The 18614-nt window shown below is 39.0% G+C and overlaps 1 protein-coding gene across 1 annotated transcript in view; it reads left to right on the top strand.

The window, feature by feature from the left end:
* Positions 1-69: 69 nt before the first annotated feature.
* LOC144531872 (lysosome membrane protein 2-like) overlaps positions 70-18614 on the top strand; it is a 45380-nt gene continuing 26835 nt past the window's right edge. The window contains exons 1-2 of the mRNA XM_078272223.1: positions 70-533; positions 936-1901. The gene's annotated coding sequence lies outside the window, so the exon portion shown is untranslated. The remainder of the gene's footprint in view (positions 534-935; positions 1902-18614) is intronic.

The raw sequence follows: 18614 nt of genomic DNA on the forward strand, positions 1-18614 counted from the left end.
TAGCCGGGCGGGTTTCGGTGTACGCTGGTTTTATATATAAGCGAATCCTGTTTACAAGCTGCTTCCGTGTGACCTAGGACGACGATCGCAAGATTCCTGGGACATGAAGTTTTTTTTTATCATTTCACTTGAAAGAAATATAACACTTTTAGCAAGAAATCCAAATGTTAGGAATATAACGATATTATAAACTGTATTCGTATGTATAGTCTTGACTAGCTCAGTTGATTTCGCTGCCTTGTTAATTCAATTATCATGCACATTTTAGGAAAATCTACAGACATTTCAAAGTTTAACTGAAGTAATGGTGTGTTCGATTATTCTCAACGAACTTCAAGCATTCTGGTATGTTTTGCCATGACAACGTATGTATGTAGTGTTTTGCGCGTCCGAGTCGGTGAAAAAACATGGACGCCACCCGGGGAAAGCTGTTGCTATGGTAGCACTGGCCGAGTACCAGGCGCTCCAAAATAAGTATGTGCTTCACCTACACAACACCGAGAACTCCAGGAAAAGGAGATAAGACGCAGAAGGTATGCTCATATTTCAGTATGTTTGGTCAAGTTTGAGCCACGTTATTGTAGATCATTTTAGCTAGCGCTCTAGCTAGCACGCCAGCTAGCACAGCAGCTAGCAGGAAATAGGCTAAAAACAAACAGTGGCGACGTCGCTAAAGGTGATATTGAACTCCTAGTTGCAGTAGCAGTGTTGCTCTTCTACAGAAGTTTTTTTTTGTTGTTGTCATAAATAGATGACTTAAAAGCTAAAGGTAATGTTTCATGCATGTTTTTGACAACTTGTGCAAGATGCAAAATTTGCTGGCGAACGCAGCGAAAAGTAGTAGACGCACTGTTACATGAGTTAAAAGACATGTATTAACGTCAGTTTTTTTTTTTAATCTCTATTTCTTTTTCTCATTCACGATCATCCTCAAGTCTGGAACAGAGTGGGAGATCATGCTGGATATGGATGACAATACATTTGGCCGTCATTTCCGGAGCAGAAGAGCCAGGTTTGAGCACCTTCGACTGCTTCAGGAGGGGGTCCTGCACAGCGAACACAGCCATGGACTTCCCCCCCTTGCCTGTTCCCAAAAAGGTCCTCATGTTTCTCTGGTATATGGCCAACCAGAACAGCTACAGAGAGATATCTGATCAATTTAATGCTTCCCAGTCAGCGACACACAGAGCCATCCTTCAAGTGCTGACCATCATGTCAGGGATTGGCACAAACTTTGTGTCTTGGCCAAGGGGCTGTGAGAAGAGAATGTCTTCTGCTGTCTTCCAGCGCATCTCTGGCATCGATGGAGTCATTGGGGCGATAGATGGTTGCCACATCAGGGTCCAGAGGCCACCCATCAGAGGAGGGGATTACATCAACAAGAAGTCCTACTACTCTGTCTTCCTCCAGGGAATTGTCAATGATGAAGGCCGCTTCATTGACATCTTTGCTGGACCATCAAGCAGGGTGCACGATGCCAGGATGCTGTGGGCTCCACTTTTACACTGTTTACACTGAATGGCAGGAGAAGATGGGGGACTATCGTCTGCTCGGGGGACAGAGCCTATATTGGTCAGGCCTTCCCCTTCATTGAAACACCTAAGCGTGACAACGGGTCTCTCACCGATGCTGACCACCAGCAAAATTACAACATCAGTCGGGGGAGGGTCATCGTTGAGCAGGCATTTGGCAGGATGAAGTGCAAGTGGCGGCGTTTAAGAGACCTGCAGAACACCAGGATGGACATTGTGGTAATGATTATCATGGGTGCATGCTTCTTGCACAACCTTGCTCTTGGAGCTGTGAATGGCTGTGATGAAAAGGCAAAGTCTGTCTTCCTAGTCGGAACTCCGACACGGATAAATAATAGAACGCACCAGTAGTATCTTCTTCAGCAGCAGGTGGGTATATTCCAAAATGATTGTATTTCCATTGATAAAACTTCCAGTAATTATAATACAGCAAATATGAAAATGAAAGTGGACTTGTGGACCATCATTACTTATTTTTATTATTATTTTTATTTATATAGTAAAATATCATAACGTCTGAACATTATATGCTGAGAATCATTTTAAGGAACTTACAATTAAATGTAAGAGGGGATTGCCTGGATTGTCTGTCCACTGTTCACACAGCTACAGTGAATAGCCAGAGGTGCAGAGGTGAGAAAGAGAAGAGAGAGAGAGAGAAATTTCTCCGTTTCCTTTCAGATTTTCTTTTCTTTTTTTTCTTTTTGTTGCTTGGCTGAAAATGAATTAATACTAACATTAATAATCATTAGCAGTACATTTTAGCATTCAGCACAGTTCTTGTATCTTGAGCACTGACTCAATCATGATAATTGAATTGGTTTTAGAGTCAAATTACCGCAAGGTGTAGCTCAGTCCATGGTGTAGAGGCACATGAGAGAAAGTTTTAACTGATCGCATATTTTTTAGATTAAAAAGGAAAATATGAATGTTAATGGAGCAAAAGGTACAACCAATGTGGGAAAGCCATAGTGACAAACTGAATGGCACATAGTCTAGTTGGTGGAATGTATCTCAACACATCCAATTAGGACACACACACACACACACACACACACACACACACAGAGTAGGAACTGAAGGCTAATAGCTACAGTAGTTTGTTTCCCAAGCAGGGGTGGATTTTGGATCGCAACAGCTAATGACACAACACATTTTCTCGGCATGTTCAATGACAGAAGCAGCACAGACTAAAAGGGCAGAGTCCTTGCAATAGTGAAACTTGCAACAAAATCAGAGTGAATGTAGCTAAAAAATACAGCCTTGTCAACCACACAGCAGGTCAGTGGCTGGTGGTTAGGTTCAGCTGATTGGATAAGAGGAGGAAGGGATGCTGCAGAGTGCTGCTGCCCTCTGTTGGCTATGCATACAAAACAAACAGTGTTTTACAACGACTCGGAACAACTTTGTCATTTTAAAGTACTGCACAGATCATTGTAATAGTGAACAGCAGAGTAGCCTGTCTTAGAAGACCGCAAATTCCATCTTGTCTGACAGCACCCACCCTCTTTATAAGGAGTTTCAATCCCTACACTGGCAACTACTTCAGATTTCCCTTAGACAAGACAAACAGATACAAACACTCATTCATCTCCACAGCCATTACCCTCTTAAACTCAGGGAAAAGAGGTATAGTTCAGTAATAATATTTATGCCTGCTTGTAGGACGATGTTCACGTTGATCTGGGATTATGTTGTTGCCGCTAGTTGTACATCTGTTGATGTATTTTGATCTTGATTATAATGCTATGCTGCTCATACTTTTATGTAGGGAGATGACAGGATAGTCATCATGTATTGTTCTTATTTCTGTTCTGATGATGCTGTATGCTTGGTCATTGTGTTGCTGAGCCTGTGTTGTGTTTTATAATGCACTCATTGCTGCAAAACCATTGCCCTTCAGGGAAAGCTAAAGTTGAAAGTTGAAGTTTCTGGGAATGACGTTGGAGTGACTAATATGCTGTGTGTGTTCTTCTAGAAAAATGATCTCTATAATACCTCTGGGTGTGCAGGCGAACTTCAAAGCTCTCTGTGAAATGTGTCCGTGATGTGACATTGAGTAGATTTTTAACGCTTGGATTGAACTTTAATAAAATGTTCCCAACAGTAAAAGAGGAACGTTGGGAGTCAGCATACTATTTAAGTTGCGTTGGATTCATATTCTTCATATTTTCTTTCTTATTCTTCAGTACACTGGCCAATTGATTAATTCCCTGCAGACATGTCTGTCCACATACCATTGTTTTAGCCTGGGGCTGCTTTTTTAATGGTTTAGGCTTGATCCCTTTGTTCCAATTATCAGGTTGCTTACTTTGAAATTAAGGAGAAATTTAACATGCACTGTGTAGGCTATTACCTTGGCATTATCATCAAAGTGTTTCACTTTATTGAATTGTTTCATTTTTAGTTTATCCAGTCTGAAGAAAAGAGATTCACCCTGCTGCTTTGACTTGAAAATACTTCACGTTTGTTTGCACTATGGTCTACTCAGTAACTAATTTAGAAGGCCACTTACCTTTACAGGTGAGTAATAATAAAGCAGGTGGTTAGTATCTAAATTAGGTTACCTGGAATCTCATTGAACTAATGTACGGTCAGTTTCTTGTCATTACAATGAACTGCCTCAAGATGATTTATGTCACTTTTCATGATCCAACTCACGTGATCTGTAGTTTTTCCTTGTATGAATAGTAGGGCTGTAGCCATCAATTATTTTAGTAATCGAGTATTCTACCGATTATTCCATCGATTAATCGAGTAATCGGATAAGAAATACTTTTGTTAAACAATAGTTTGGTTACATTTTCGGAAAAAGCAACATTTGTTTCTGTAGGAAACAAATGTTGCTTTTTAGAATATATATATATATATATATATATATATATATATATATATATATATAATCTCAAAAAACTAAACATATGAAGTGCATTTAAGTGCCATATTACATTGTAAAATTTGTAAAGAAAACATTTTCTGAAATGACATCAACCTCACACTAAGGCCTACATTAAACATACATAAACATGACCTTAAGTTGTGCAACTTAACGTTCAGAACTACAAGTTTCATCCTGAGACTGATCTGTATATGGGCCTATATGTAAATATATGTATATGTAAATATTAATTATACTCAATCTATTTTAATTTATATATTTGATTACAATGCTACACAGCTCTGTTACACATTGCTATGCTAGTAGATCGTTGATCAGCTGTTTCTCCGTGAAGAGAGAGAGAGTGAGAGAAAATGGTGCGCAACAATCAGCTGTTTCTCCGAAGGGATAGTCAACAAGTCGGCTCTTTAGATCAAATTGTGGTCACCGCTACGTATTTTCTTGTCTTTGTTTTTGCCAGTTGTTGTGTTTGGTGTAGTTTCATCGTCCATACAACTCCGTGATTTACTTTTGTCGGGTCCGCTTCGTGGAATGGATGAGAAATGTTTTCTGTTGAGATGCTGAAACGCTGACGTCGTGCTATTATTGTGGTAAGCTAGTTCGGTTTTTCAGTAGACACACTGTCCAGAGTTCTCGTTTTAACTACGTTTGAATTGATTCCAAACTTTTGACACTTTCTGTCGTTTTCTCCAGCCTGTCTCTTCTCTTTGCCACACAAATAATTTCTAATAAGAGAATAAAAGTTCCACTCTCTCGTTACTTCTGAACTGGTTGGACTCTATGGAGCTATACCCCTCAAAATCCACTTTTCTCAGGATATAATTTTTTGTCTAGTAATTTGAATGTTGCATTTGAAAGGGGAGGCTAAGAAAATACACACTGCTGGGTGTTACATTTTTTTAAAGTGGCTTTTTTGTTCTAAAAAGCCTTTTAAAATGTCAATGACGTTATACACATATACGGCCAGAGATACTGCTTTACGGCAAGCTCCGAGTCACTTCCTTTGTTCTCTCGAAGCATCGACAACACAGCTGACAGGTTAGGCTCTCCCTGTTAATACACGTTCTAGAAAGAGGTTTGCTAATGTTTTAAAGACCACGCCGAAATATTCACTCTGACATTCTGGTTCTGCTTTGGATGCCGTCAAGTCCTTCTCTGACCAATCAGCATTCATTAGCAGAATGCTAGCGTGTTATGGGCAACAACGACTCAACCTGTAAGAAAGCGAAAGGACACAAGTACTCGTTCATTCAACTTTTGACCTATAATCCATGTTGAACTTGCAAAAACTACAATCAAATCTGAGATTTCTCAACGACAATCAGGCGAAAGAGACAAATTTAGCCGTCTAGCTCCATAGAGTCCCATTCATTTATCACTGGACCGCGATCACCCCCAGTGGAACTCTGGTGGAACTGCAACCAAATTCGGTACAATGGGGCTGAATAGGGAGTGGAACGGCTTTCTGTAGACGGGCTTTGGCCACGCACTATTTACGCTCTGGCATGTGTTGCCAGCAGACTGAGCAGCGTCTGGTGTGCGACAATAATAATGATCCGTGTGGAAACACCGTCCGTCAGCAATACAACATTGGTAACATTGATTTAACGAAGCTTCGAGGCAAATCATTTTGCATCGAGGATTTTTTGTAATCGAATTATTTGAGTTATTCGGGGAATTGTTTCAGCCCTAATGAATAGTTTGATGTTTTGGGGAATTTACTATTTTACTTTACATGAGGATACCAGGCAACCAGCAGAGACTCGAGTACAGACATGATAGTGGTATAATTATATAATTATCTAACTCTTAGTAAGAAAGAAAATACCGGTGTTTCCCAAAATGTTGAACTATTTCTTTAAAGCCCTTATAATTAACATAAACATATTCTGTTCCTGTAACACTTTTTAGGGGCATTTTATAGTTCAATTTGCAATGTCATTGCATTGGCATACTATTTAAGTTGCGTTGGATTCATATTCTTCATATTTTCTTTAACTTATTATTCTTCAGTACACTGGCCAATTGATTAATTCCCTGCAGACGTGTCTGTCCACATACCATTGTTTTAGCCTGGGACTGCTTTTGTAATGGTTTAGCCTTGATCCCTTTGTTCTAAATAAGATAAACCATGACATAAATATTTAAGACAGAAGTGTGCTTCCGACAATGTGGAAACAGTTAGGTGATTTACTTTTCCTGTTTCATCATGACAATGTCTCCGAGCAACAAAGCCAATTCCCTATTGGCTTGAAGTTTGAAGGCCTAATTAGTCAAGCTGTCTAACAGATTTATTTATTTTTAAACACCGTCTACTGTCTCTTCCGGGTCGAGACAATACTGACTAACCTGCTACTCTGCTAAGCTAGGCTAGTTAGCTTTTAGCACAGCTGATTTAGCTGCTGTTGTTTCATGTCATATAACGTTTTAGAGCATCAAAGTTGAAAACTGGCAGGAAAAAGTGGGTTTTAGCTTTCACAAGCTAGCCTCAACTAGCTAGCTGCAGTTGTTTTTTTACTCTACAGTATTTAGGGCCTACATGCTTTTTTCTCTGACATAATAATGAATATGGCAACACAGATGTCAAACAAACAAACAAACTGTGGCTTAACTCAATTTTGATCAAATATGTTGTTATCAAGCCCTGTTCTTTGCTCTTTGTTTTTCTCATTTTACTGATGTGAAATTATGATTTCCAACTGTGTTTACGAGATCAAGTGGGCAACTGACCCGAATAATGTTTTCCTAGAGTAGCATCTGGCGGCGTGGAATTCCAGAGTCAAACATGTAAAGAGTTATTTCCTGCCCTACACACATGCTCAAACACTAAAGTATTTCATTACAGTCTAAATGATATTTTCTTGCATTTTCTGTCTCTATGTGTCAAGCATTGACAGATAAGCACCACTAATCCACTTATTTAATTGTATTTAAAAGTTTAAGTAAGTACCTCTACATCAAACTTATACACTGTTAAACGCGTCAGTTTAACAGTGAATATTAGGGATCTGTTAGCCTAAGCGTAGCAGCTGCTTGAGGTAAGGATGTTAAATCACTGTGTAAACACACACATGCGATTACTGCCACACCATGTCATCGTGGACTTTGGACAGGAGGAGAAAGAGAAGGAAATCCCAAACACATATTAAATCCAGTGTTGGCCTGCACTTATTGTTGTTCCTGTTTTGCTGCCGCGTGTAGAGGAATTAGATTGGATCTTGATCTATAATTTTAATTATATAATTTAATCTATACTGACATGTACCTCAAAAATAATAACAATTGTATGTTGTATTGAGGGTTGTATTGACTGCTTCAGCCACAGTGATTTACATCAGCCCAATAAACTACACTGAAACTGCACAGGCCCCTCTGGCTATATCATCATCATAATAATAATAAAAGCCATCATAAAGGTTAATTCAGTATCTTCGGTAGGCTATAAACCTTAAGTTAGTTAGTATGTTTCTAATAAAGTGTTAATCAGTGACAGTCATTAAAACAATATGTGATATAATTGTTTAGGCTGGGAGGTTGTCAATGTTTACAGTGCTACTACAGGTCTATTTTTACACCTTTACTTCACTGACCTGCAGGAATCTCTATCATTGTCCCTGCAAGGGCTTCGGCAATAACGTCTTTCTCTGCTGTGGGCTGGTCTGGGTCTCAAAAATCCAGGGCAGATTTTTTTTTTTACCCCAGTCCAGCCCTGTTATATAAACTGGCATGGTTTGTGCATGGTCCAGACCAAGAATGCCCCCCATCTCCTCTTGTTATTGTACCGGAGCATTATTCAGCCCACCCTATTGTGCCACCTGATTCTTGGTTATGTAACCAACACTGCTGCTAGGATAATTGGTCTCCCCACACCCAACCTTACAGAGTTAAACAATAAGGCCATTGCACCACTTTGCCCTCCGGACGCAGATACAGAACACTAAGGTGCAGAAGGGTTCGCTTTGGAAAGAGTCTAATCCCCGCGTCGCGACCATTTCAACCTTTAAATAAGAGGCCTTGCTGAACTGGCCTGAGTGTCCTATACTGTCCAGTACTGTTGTATGCCATTGTATGACGTTGCTATGTGCTGTTGTCTGATGTGTACAGTGCTGTGGAAAACAATTTCCCCTTGGGGACAATAAAGTCTACCCAATGGATGACTTTTTCTTTTAAAACATTTTACGTACAGGGATACACTGAAATATTGAATACTGTGAATCCTTGTTCAAGGGTTGATGAGCGTGCTATCTGCTATCTATCTCAGGATGTGCTCCAAAAGTCTATTGTCATATGGTGACGAACCACATAAATCTGTCTCTATACCAGTGAGGAAAAACAACACCCTAAAACGTACATTTCCAACACGGAATGAGACACTCAAAATATTTTTACACATTTTGTGTTGTTTCATTCAAATGCTGTTCATTCAAATACCAATATTAAATAAGAACTATTTCCAGATATATTCAGACAATTTGTGCATAATCAAATTTCGAAAAATACAACTGAATAGCCGTACGGTACACAGAACACCATTTTTAATTTGGTTGTTGCTGTGATTATTATTTTTAGTAATACTAAAGTTATTGTTTGGAGCAAACGGGAAACAATTGGTCATACATAGATAAAGAACAGCACCTGGAACATATTTAATTGGAAATTTGGACAGCATGTAACAATGCTGTCAGATGTTGCCAATATCATCTCAAGCCAAGTTAGAACAAAGTTCACCTGGAGAAAAAAATTCAGTCAATAAATATGGTGCAATAAATAACAAATCATTCACCCAAATATAATTAAATTGCATTTATTTTATACTTATTTATATACTTATTAATAAACAATTATTAATTGTTTCCCCAATTTTATTGAAAACAACTGAATCTCCATCAAAGCGTCACATAGTAATCCCTGGTGTCAGTATCAACCCATTAAACGTCCCCACCAATGTTTCCTATCCTTTATCCTCAAATGGTTTGGAAAAACATTAGGAAGTGAGCTAAGCATACATGTTGTGGCCAAGAACATAATACATCCTGTATAGTGGACGGTCAGTGGTCTTGTATACGGTCAGTGGTCTCAAAGTTCAACTGAGGTGACGTGACATTGACCAAATATCTTTTGAATCTCAAGGTATGAGCGCAACTGCATGTGTTGTGGTGAGACTCATGCATGGCAAATATACCTGTAATGTCCATTGTGATTATTTTGCCCATACAATCAGTGCTACTATTCCTTTTTGTGTTTTAATATATCATTCTGCTTGTCAGATTCTTGGACAGTCCCTCAGCACTCAAGCAGTGTGTATCAAAGCAAAACAGTGTTGAAAATAACTTTGAGAGGTCACCGCCCACACAATCTCATTCAAACCCAATCGCTTACATTTCAAATGTTTCTTGGGGAATTAGTTTTCCTGTACTGTTCTGGGCTGATAATGACAGGAGTTGGATGGATTTGTCCCAAAATCACTGAGAGAGGAGTGAGATCACCAAGTCCTTTTCGAAGGTCGATAAAGACTGATTTAAGATGTTTTGACTGTCACGCTGCAGATGTTCTCCCACAGTCCAAACACAAGAAGAATTGTTCATGATGATGGGTGAAAGGGAGCAAATGCCTTCATAGAATATATATGTATACATACTAACACAGCCATTAATGTCTAAACCGCTGGCAACAAATGTTAACAATGTTAAATTCCCATAGAGGCAGGCAGATTTTTATTTTTAAAGGTCAGTTATTTCATGGATCCAGGATACTATGCATCCTGATAAAGTTCCCTTGGCCTTTGGAATTAAAATAGCCCCACATCATCACATCCCCTTCACCATACCTAGAGATTGGCATGGGGTACTTTCCATAAAATCATCTCTCAATGCAAATCAAACCAGCTATTAGGCTAACCGATATAAAACCATGCCTACAAATAGTAGGAAACTATCTTGTGTCTCTGTATCATAAATATGTCTCACTGAAGCTTAAACTATAGAAACACTTATAAAAAATTAAATAAATCATTGAGTCATACAAAAGTCAGTAAGGCATAAAGAAACAAGTTACAACGAGAGCATTAGTTGCATGCACGCGATTAGTAACACGCAACTCACATCTGATGCATCGGAAGTTCAGCTGTATTGACTGGAGACATTCTCCAGAGTGTACTCCTGGATGGGAGTATGGGAACATCTCATCTGTGTGTATGAGTGTTGTAACTACAGCAGCAAAGCCAATGTTATAAACATATTTTCCCTAAACCCTCCCATATGAATACATTCTTATTCCCAGCAGTGGCACCTTGATGCTCAACTGGGCTTAAATTGACAGGTTCAGCCCTTGTGAGAACCATACCAAAATGTCTGTGTGTACACAACTCAACGTGAAGTGAGACAGCCTACACTAAGTGATAATAAGTCAGAGCACAAAAAAACTAAGTGCACAAAATTGTGAGAAGATTTGGCAAATTTGTCATGGGCGCAACCCACATACTGAGCTGCTCATCCCACAAATGCATGTTCCTTACAAATGGGGCACCATTTGAAAGGGAACTAAACAGGCTTTCCAACAGTATAAGATATATTGCCAAAAAGCATTGTTACAACAGAGAAATAATCTACCAAACACGAATTTCCTTACTTTTTGTGCTAAGTTTATTTACTAATAAATAAAAATTCCAAAAGTCTTTCAGCTTTCCTATGGTATGCCATCAGTACTGTTTTCTAAGCATGTTAATGTACAAAACAGACCTACCCTGTCAGAGAGGTTAATGGAAGACACACATGTCATGGTTATTATAGGGGAACCTTGTGTTTCCCATGTGCGTGTGTGTGTGTGTCTTTGAATGTCTGTATGATTTTGTTTTTGAGACTCTCCGGCTAAAGCTTTTTTCAGAGTGTCGTGCAAGAAGAATGAAGAATGAACGTCGGGTATTATATTAGTAAATGGTGAGCCAGCTGACCGCCAATTTCTCAACTTTAAACTAATGACACCCAGTATGCTTTTAAATCAAATATCCTACTGTAAACGTTCTGGAAAAACTTAATGATCAAGTAATCAGCCACATTTTTCAGTTGTTCGGGGTTCAGCCACATCAATATGTGGTTATTTTAGTAACAATGTCATATTTACATTTCTGTTAGATCATCAATTAAGCCAAGCCTGTTTTTTATAAAAATGTTTTCTGTTTAGACAAAAGCTTTTAACAAGTTGTACTATGGAACTTTTAGGAGATCTCGTGGGGTTTTGTAAGTTAGATAACAGACTGTTATGGTCCTAGATACAGTACAGAGACAAGTGAGAGACAGACAGACAGAGATATGGGGAACACCTGTGTAAATACATTTGCAAAAGTTCCCAGACTTGGTAACATTGTTTGGGGTATTTTATGTCAAAGATATACAGTATCAACATTTGAAGCCCACATCTGCCGCTGCGAGCACAGACTCACCATTCGCAATAGTTAAAACCTGACTGTTTAAAAAACGTTTCTTTAGATGTCCTCCTATATGTTTGTTTGTGGTTTCTTTTCAACAGTTTTGGAAATAATCTTAATTTGAATAAATTGTTCAGAGTGAAGACACATTGGCCCTCATTTATCAACCTAACGTAGAAACCAGTGCAGATATGAGCGCAGAAATCAGGCTTCACGTGTGATTCATGAAACGTTCGTATCACAGCAATCGTGATAGAAAGAATGGTCGTACATTGATAAATGCGGAAACGATCGTAATTTAAATATCACGGCCCAATATATTCTCGGTATTGAGGCCTCGCCCCTACAATTTACAACATGGCGAGACGTAATCCGGCTAAGAAGCGGAACTTTTCAGAGGTGGAGATTGAAACCCTGATGTCTCAATGCGTGTACTATTTGGCAGCCTGAAAACTGGTATTAAAGGCTGTAGAAAGAATGCGGAATGGAAAGAGATCACTGATGCATTCAACAGTGTTGCCGTGGTACAGGCTTATATTGCAATCTCGTAGGCCTACATGGTGTACCTATATTTAAATAAACACACAGTAGCGGAGTTTATACAGTGTCTTTTATTTTACTCGTGTTTTTTTTCATGAGTCATTGCCAGGCAACAGCTGTGAGGGAGAGCGCGGGTCCTCCGCCCCCCGTGCTGGACCACCACCCTGACTCTGTCTCCTGACAGCAGAGGGGCTGGAAAAACGAGCCGAAATATGTCGGTCAATGGCAGAAATAAATCGTTCACTTGTGGCCATTAACAACACTTTAAAAGAGAAACGAAAACCTGAAGAATATATAAAAATGTTGTGCATCGTCATGTTTCCTGTATTGAGTATCATTGCCAAACATAACACTATACCTTTTTAAAAGCGAAGAATAATATCTCCTTCATATAGCCCCCAGTTGGGGCTGTGCTGGACACTGCTCTCTGGGCATCGGGTCATCTGGCTCCATCACTACATTTATGTCACCCTGTTTTCCTGTGCAATGTTGTGCAGAACCCCACAGGCTAAAACAATGTTGCAGACTTTTTCTGCCGTGTATAGTAGGGTCCCCCTCCCCATGCTGATGCAAGACAGAGCCATCTGCCCTTAATCAATTCGATGGAGTGCTCCACCGTGGCCCGTGCGTGTATGTGTGCACTGTTGTACTGGCGCATAGGTCTTCTAAAAGAGCCAGATCTGAACTGATGACTTCTCCTTCTCTTGTTAAACTGATTATATACTGCACCGCATGTCCACACTGACTCTAAAACTTGCGTACACGAGTTTCAGACCAGACGTGAGATTTTATCGCAGCCTACGCTCACGTTCAAATTGATAAATGCCTTGCTTTGCGTAGGAATCGGCGTACGCCCGTCCTACGCCTGTTTTAGGTCGTACGCACGTTTCATAAATGAGGGCCATTGTGTGTATAGTGAACTGTTATGTCTTTTTTTTTTTACTTGTCAAAAAAAAATGCTGATGGATACTGGGTCGGTGCTAGATTGACCACAATTGGGTTAAAAATGACCCAGTATTTTTATGTGTGGTTTCAACCAGGATTTTGAAGAGGTTAAAATACTTTGCAACAGCAACTTTACTGTCAGATTAACACGTTTTGGCTTGGCATCAGGATCATCGTCCACAAGGTCATGGTCAGACTTTTTCCTTTTTCCATCACCTTGGAAGTAGGTGTCACCTTGTAGCCGTGCTGCACCATCACATCAGTGTATCTGATATAGGTGGGACAGAGGCGAGTTAAACAGATGACGACAGTTTAATCTACGCTGGTAGCTAAGCGTATGGGGCTCTGGATATGTCACCCCGTGTATTGTTGTGATTGGTTGTAGTGTTATCCAATTGCGTGCAGTGAGATTTTCAAATACATGCTTGGTGCCGCCCAGTGGCGCAAAAAGTGGGTATGCGCTATATGCAGCGCATAGGGGCGCAGCACCATGGGGGCGCCAAAGCGATGGTAAAAAAATGTAAAAAATATTTTTTGGGTATTTTTCTATATGTAGTGCATTTCTAAATCATTTCTGCATTTCTTCAATGTTATATAATAGGCCAGGAGCCAGGTCCACTCCTCAGGATGTTTTTTGCTACATTTTTTTTCACTATTATTTCCTATTATCTTAACCTTGGGCCATCACAAGTTGATAATGACCACCCCCAACTCGGCCCCGTTTGGGCTCAGGGGCCAAAAAACACCCTTTTTGGGAAAAGCTTTTGACGGAATGATGTAATTGTGAATATTAAGGTACTGCAGCTACATAAATGTTCATATAACCCTACAATTTTGCATGGTGTATCCTGACACATAGGGGAAACTAGCAGAACAAGATTCTGGGGATTGCTGCCTTTTTGCTGTCAAATATCACCCTCAACGTACCCCAACAGACAAAAAAGATGTCTGTCCGCCTGACAAATTGTCAACAAAAGTGATAATTTTCAAGCATTTTATTATAGCTATCACTGCCTCGAATGTACATGGAAAACCTCCCCAAGTTTATAAGCTTCAATTTAAGTCCAAGATGACCTTTCTATCTAGAGGATTACAGCTGGTATATTCAAAGTTCTCCACTGTACCTCAAATCGGAGAAAACAGAACTTTAAGGCATTACCATTCCATATGGGATTAAGCATATTTTTTTGCATATGAACAATATCTTAAACAAGAGTTAAAGTGGCCATATTATGCTCATTTTTAGGTTCATAATTGTAATTTGAGATTGTATCAGAATAGGTTTACATGGTTTCATTTTCAAAAAACACCATATTTTTGTTGTACTGCACATTTCTGCAGAACCTCGTTTCACCCTGTGTCAGGTCTCTGTTTTAGCTACAGAGTGAGACCTCGCAACTTCTGTAACATCTTTGTTGTCAGTCGCACATGTCCAGTAGCTAGGTAAGGATTACATGAGCTAGCTAGGTGTTTGTGCAACTTCGGCCTGTACAAGGCAGGATTAGCTGGGAGACTTCTTCTAAATGAGGGCTCACTTCCAACTTTGTGTGGAATACCTGCAGAACAGGGAGATGTAAGTAGTTCTATACAATTTTATTTTGTAAATTAGGGTGAATTCGTGTGTGTTGTAGCAGTGTTTTGCCATTAAGGACAAGCTAGCATGCTAGCGCTAGCATGCTAACGGTTATCCCCCTAGCCCCCTCGTCTCGGCTAGTGACGTAGAAAGCCGTGCAGATTTTGAACAGCTCACCCAAAGACTGAAGGCAGGACACATTCAGAAACTCGTATCTCACTCAAAACAGCATGGATGTTTTTTTTTTCAAAATTTGTATGCGTGTGGAAGCGCCAGAGACACAAAATAACACCCCAAATCCCAGAAAAAGTGTGCACTCAAAGATAGTACAGAAGAAGAAAAGAGGTCTCACTCTGTAGCTAAAACAGAGACCAGGTGAAAAGAGGATCTGCAGCAGTGAGAGAGAGCTGTGCAGTACAACAAAAATATGGTGTTTTTTGAAAATTAAACCATGTAAACCTATTCTGGTACAACCTTAAAATACAATTATGAACCTGAAAATGAGCATAATATGGGCGGTTTAACAGACTAGCTAGCGTTTGCTACCACTGGGAATGTAGCAGCCAAATGGGGGTTTACCATGGAATCATGCATATATTTGCTACCAAACTTGGAGGCTTGCAAATATTCATGTACAGACTGGTCTCAGACTAGCTAGTGTTTGCTAACACTAGCAGCTAAAGTGGAGTTTACGGCTAGCTTAATGCAAACCAATGTTGCTGATAGCTACATTTAGATTTTGGTTAAACCCTATGGTACCAATCCCATGCATAACATATCTCAATTTTATTAAGGTAAAATAACAACTGGTAAATATAAGGTAGCATGCATAATAAATGACAAGAAGCTGGAAAACATAACTTCTGCAATAACTCTGGTTTACCATGGAATCAATAGATTTTGTTTTACCATTAGCTGTTCATGTTGTGCTGTCAGACATACAGGCTATAGTTACATCTGTTGGGTGACATGGAAGCTGTAATTACAGGGTCACATCTCTCTCTTTAAAGGTCTCTGCTAAGTGGCTCTCCATATTTGTACTTTTTTTAAAATCCAAAATGTGAATGTAATTTAAACAGCAGCACAACCTTACTGCATAATAGTTGTCTTATCAGATGCCATCACTAGGCTGATAAGAATTGAATTTAGGCTGCTATATTTAACAGTGAGTTCATTTCATTCAGGTGTGAGGATGGTGGATCAGGAAAGACAAGGGAAGGCAACAGGTAGGTCTAACATTAGGTGGAAGTGTAGGGGGAGCCACTTGATACCAACAGATTAATTTCTTAATATTATATGGAAAAACAAATATGGAAAATATATTACATAATGTTTGTTTGACAATATGTCTTAGTGGAGAAGAACACAGACAAGGAGTGAATGAGACAGACATGAGGTCGGCGATGGAATCAAGTAGAGATGAGACCAGTGATGACGTCAGGTAGGAGTTCTATTAGACCACACAAAACTAAATGACCAGTTCAAGCTCTGAGTCCTCCTCACATTTGTTTCATTTTGCACTTTAACATTAGTATTGCTTACAGATGAAGTCTGATTACGTCTAATGCTAAATTGAAATAATTGAACATGTTTTGTTATATGCTATTAGTCTAATCTTGCCATTGCAAATGAAAAATGCATTTCTGTATCAAAACCTGGCACATGTGGGAAATATAACAATTAGCCTATGTCTGACAGCGGGGACGTAGTAAACAAATCAGAACGCAAATTTAAACATCTGCAACACATATGCTTGAATGCCATCAATGATGATTTATTTATTGTAATGAAAATAAAGTACATTTATTTATGTTTATCTATCTATCTATCATTATGCTAGGCCTACAGTGGTTGATATACTTTAAAATAAACCTTTATTATTTAAACCCCATACATGACACTGGAAAAGCCAAGTAAGGCCTAGTTTTATAGACTAGCTGAAGTTAATGACAGACACAGCCTCATTTGAAGATCTTATTGCAAGACTGAATGAACGTAGGGGTAAATTCTACCAGGTCTGGTCTCATTTCCTGCATTTCATTCAATTTGAACTGACTAGTGTCCCATAATTAATATTATTATCAAGCCTAATTCGATCTCAGCCAACAGTCCATCTTATTTTTATTTTATTTATATTTTTATTTTTTATCTTTTCCTATTTTATTGATTATTTAGGTGTTTTTGTTGCCCAGATTACTGTATAGTGTTTGTTTAGTGTTTGTTTAGTGTTTCTCACATGGAAAAACAATAAAAACTTGAATTATAAACCCCATACATGATGATGTCCGGCACCCTTATTTATTTACTTGTTTATTTATTTTATTTATTTATTTTTGGCGCCAAAATTGTTGCTGCATACCCCTCTGACACTGGGTAGTTGTGCCCCTGGTGCCACCCCTCGAGTTTGGCTATTTTCATTACTCAGTGCCAGACCCTTAATCTTTCGAAATTTGGGTCTGGATTTCCAGGCTAACTAAACACGTGTGACAACTAAAACCATATGGTCAAAAGACCTGAGTGACCCAGGAAGGAAAATAGGGGCAGAGAAGTTCAGGGATATTTGAAGATGAATACCCACTCAGTGCCCTCAACCATAAATCATTAAGACAAACTCCAAACTTGAGAGCCAATGAAGTGAGGTAATCGTAGGAAAAGTATAGTGAGAAGCCTATAGCAGCATAAATGGTGGCTGTAAACATTACTTAACAGTAAGTTTAGGTCCACAGTTGAAACAGTAAACATTTGGCAGAAAAGGTTAACTTATTGGATAGTGTCATTCCAGTGAAAGCATTTTATTGTTGAATAATGATTTCTTTTTTTTCATGTCCACATATGTTTTAGCACAAACATGACAAACCGATTGCGCACCTTGCCTAATCTGTGTAATCTTTTGCAGATTGTCCAGTTTGGTTTGATAATCTTTTTTATGTAGTGCTGCATTGCAACTTGAGAGTTATTGGAAGGCATGCACTATCTTCCAGAAGAGATAGGTAAAGAAAAAGTGTTCTTTTGCATCACTGTAAAGTTAAAGTTTCTGATCACTTTTTATATAACTGTTGAACATATTGCCTCTCTATAGACACAGAAGCGTACATTTAGACAGTGACGAGATGATACAATATAAGGTAGTTTAGGTGTAAAATCTGTCAAGACTGACAAGCTGAGCACATCTGCAAGCCGAGCAAGCAGTCATGCTTTTCAAATATAAATGGGGCCCTCATAATAGTGTGCACTGGGGCCCTTAATAACTACCTCACGCCTCTGATCAGTCACCTGAAATCAAACAAAGCTTTTTTAATAAATATTGTCTAATAACTTGAGACTGTCATTCGTCTGTGCTTAAACTGTATATGTATATTACTTCTGTCATTGTTCCTTTAAACAATGGCAATTCACAGGAGCAATAACCTTTTGAAAGTGCCCTACTGATTGCATTTTCCTGTTATGTTTAACATGAGCTTGACGTTTATAGATAGCTTTTTCAAGGATTGTTAAGCTACCGTAGCCTATACAATGCAAACTGCAGGACAGATTGAGACAATGGAAATATTTCCTACAACCTATTTTAAGGACAGCAGATGAAAATGGTTCTTGATTGTGTTCGTCTGTAGGGTAGTTGTTTGAAGTTACAGTATATTTTGTCTGTGTTTGCATTTGCATCTGTTTACCAGCTGCATTATTTACATCATCAGAGCTACCGTG

Source organism: Sander vitreus, chromosome 16 (assembly GCF_031162955.1).
Source record: "Sander vitreus isolate 19-12246 chromosome 16, sanVit1, whole genome shotgun sequence".
NCBI classification, from domain to species: domain Eukaryota; kingdom Metazoa; phylum Chordata; class Actinopteri; order Perciformes; family Percidae; genus Sander; species Sander vitreus.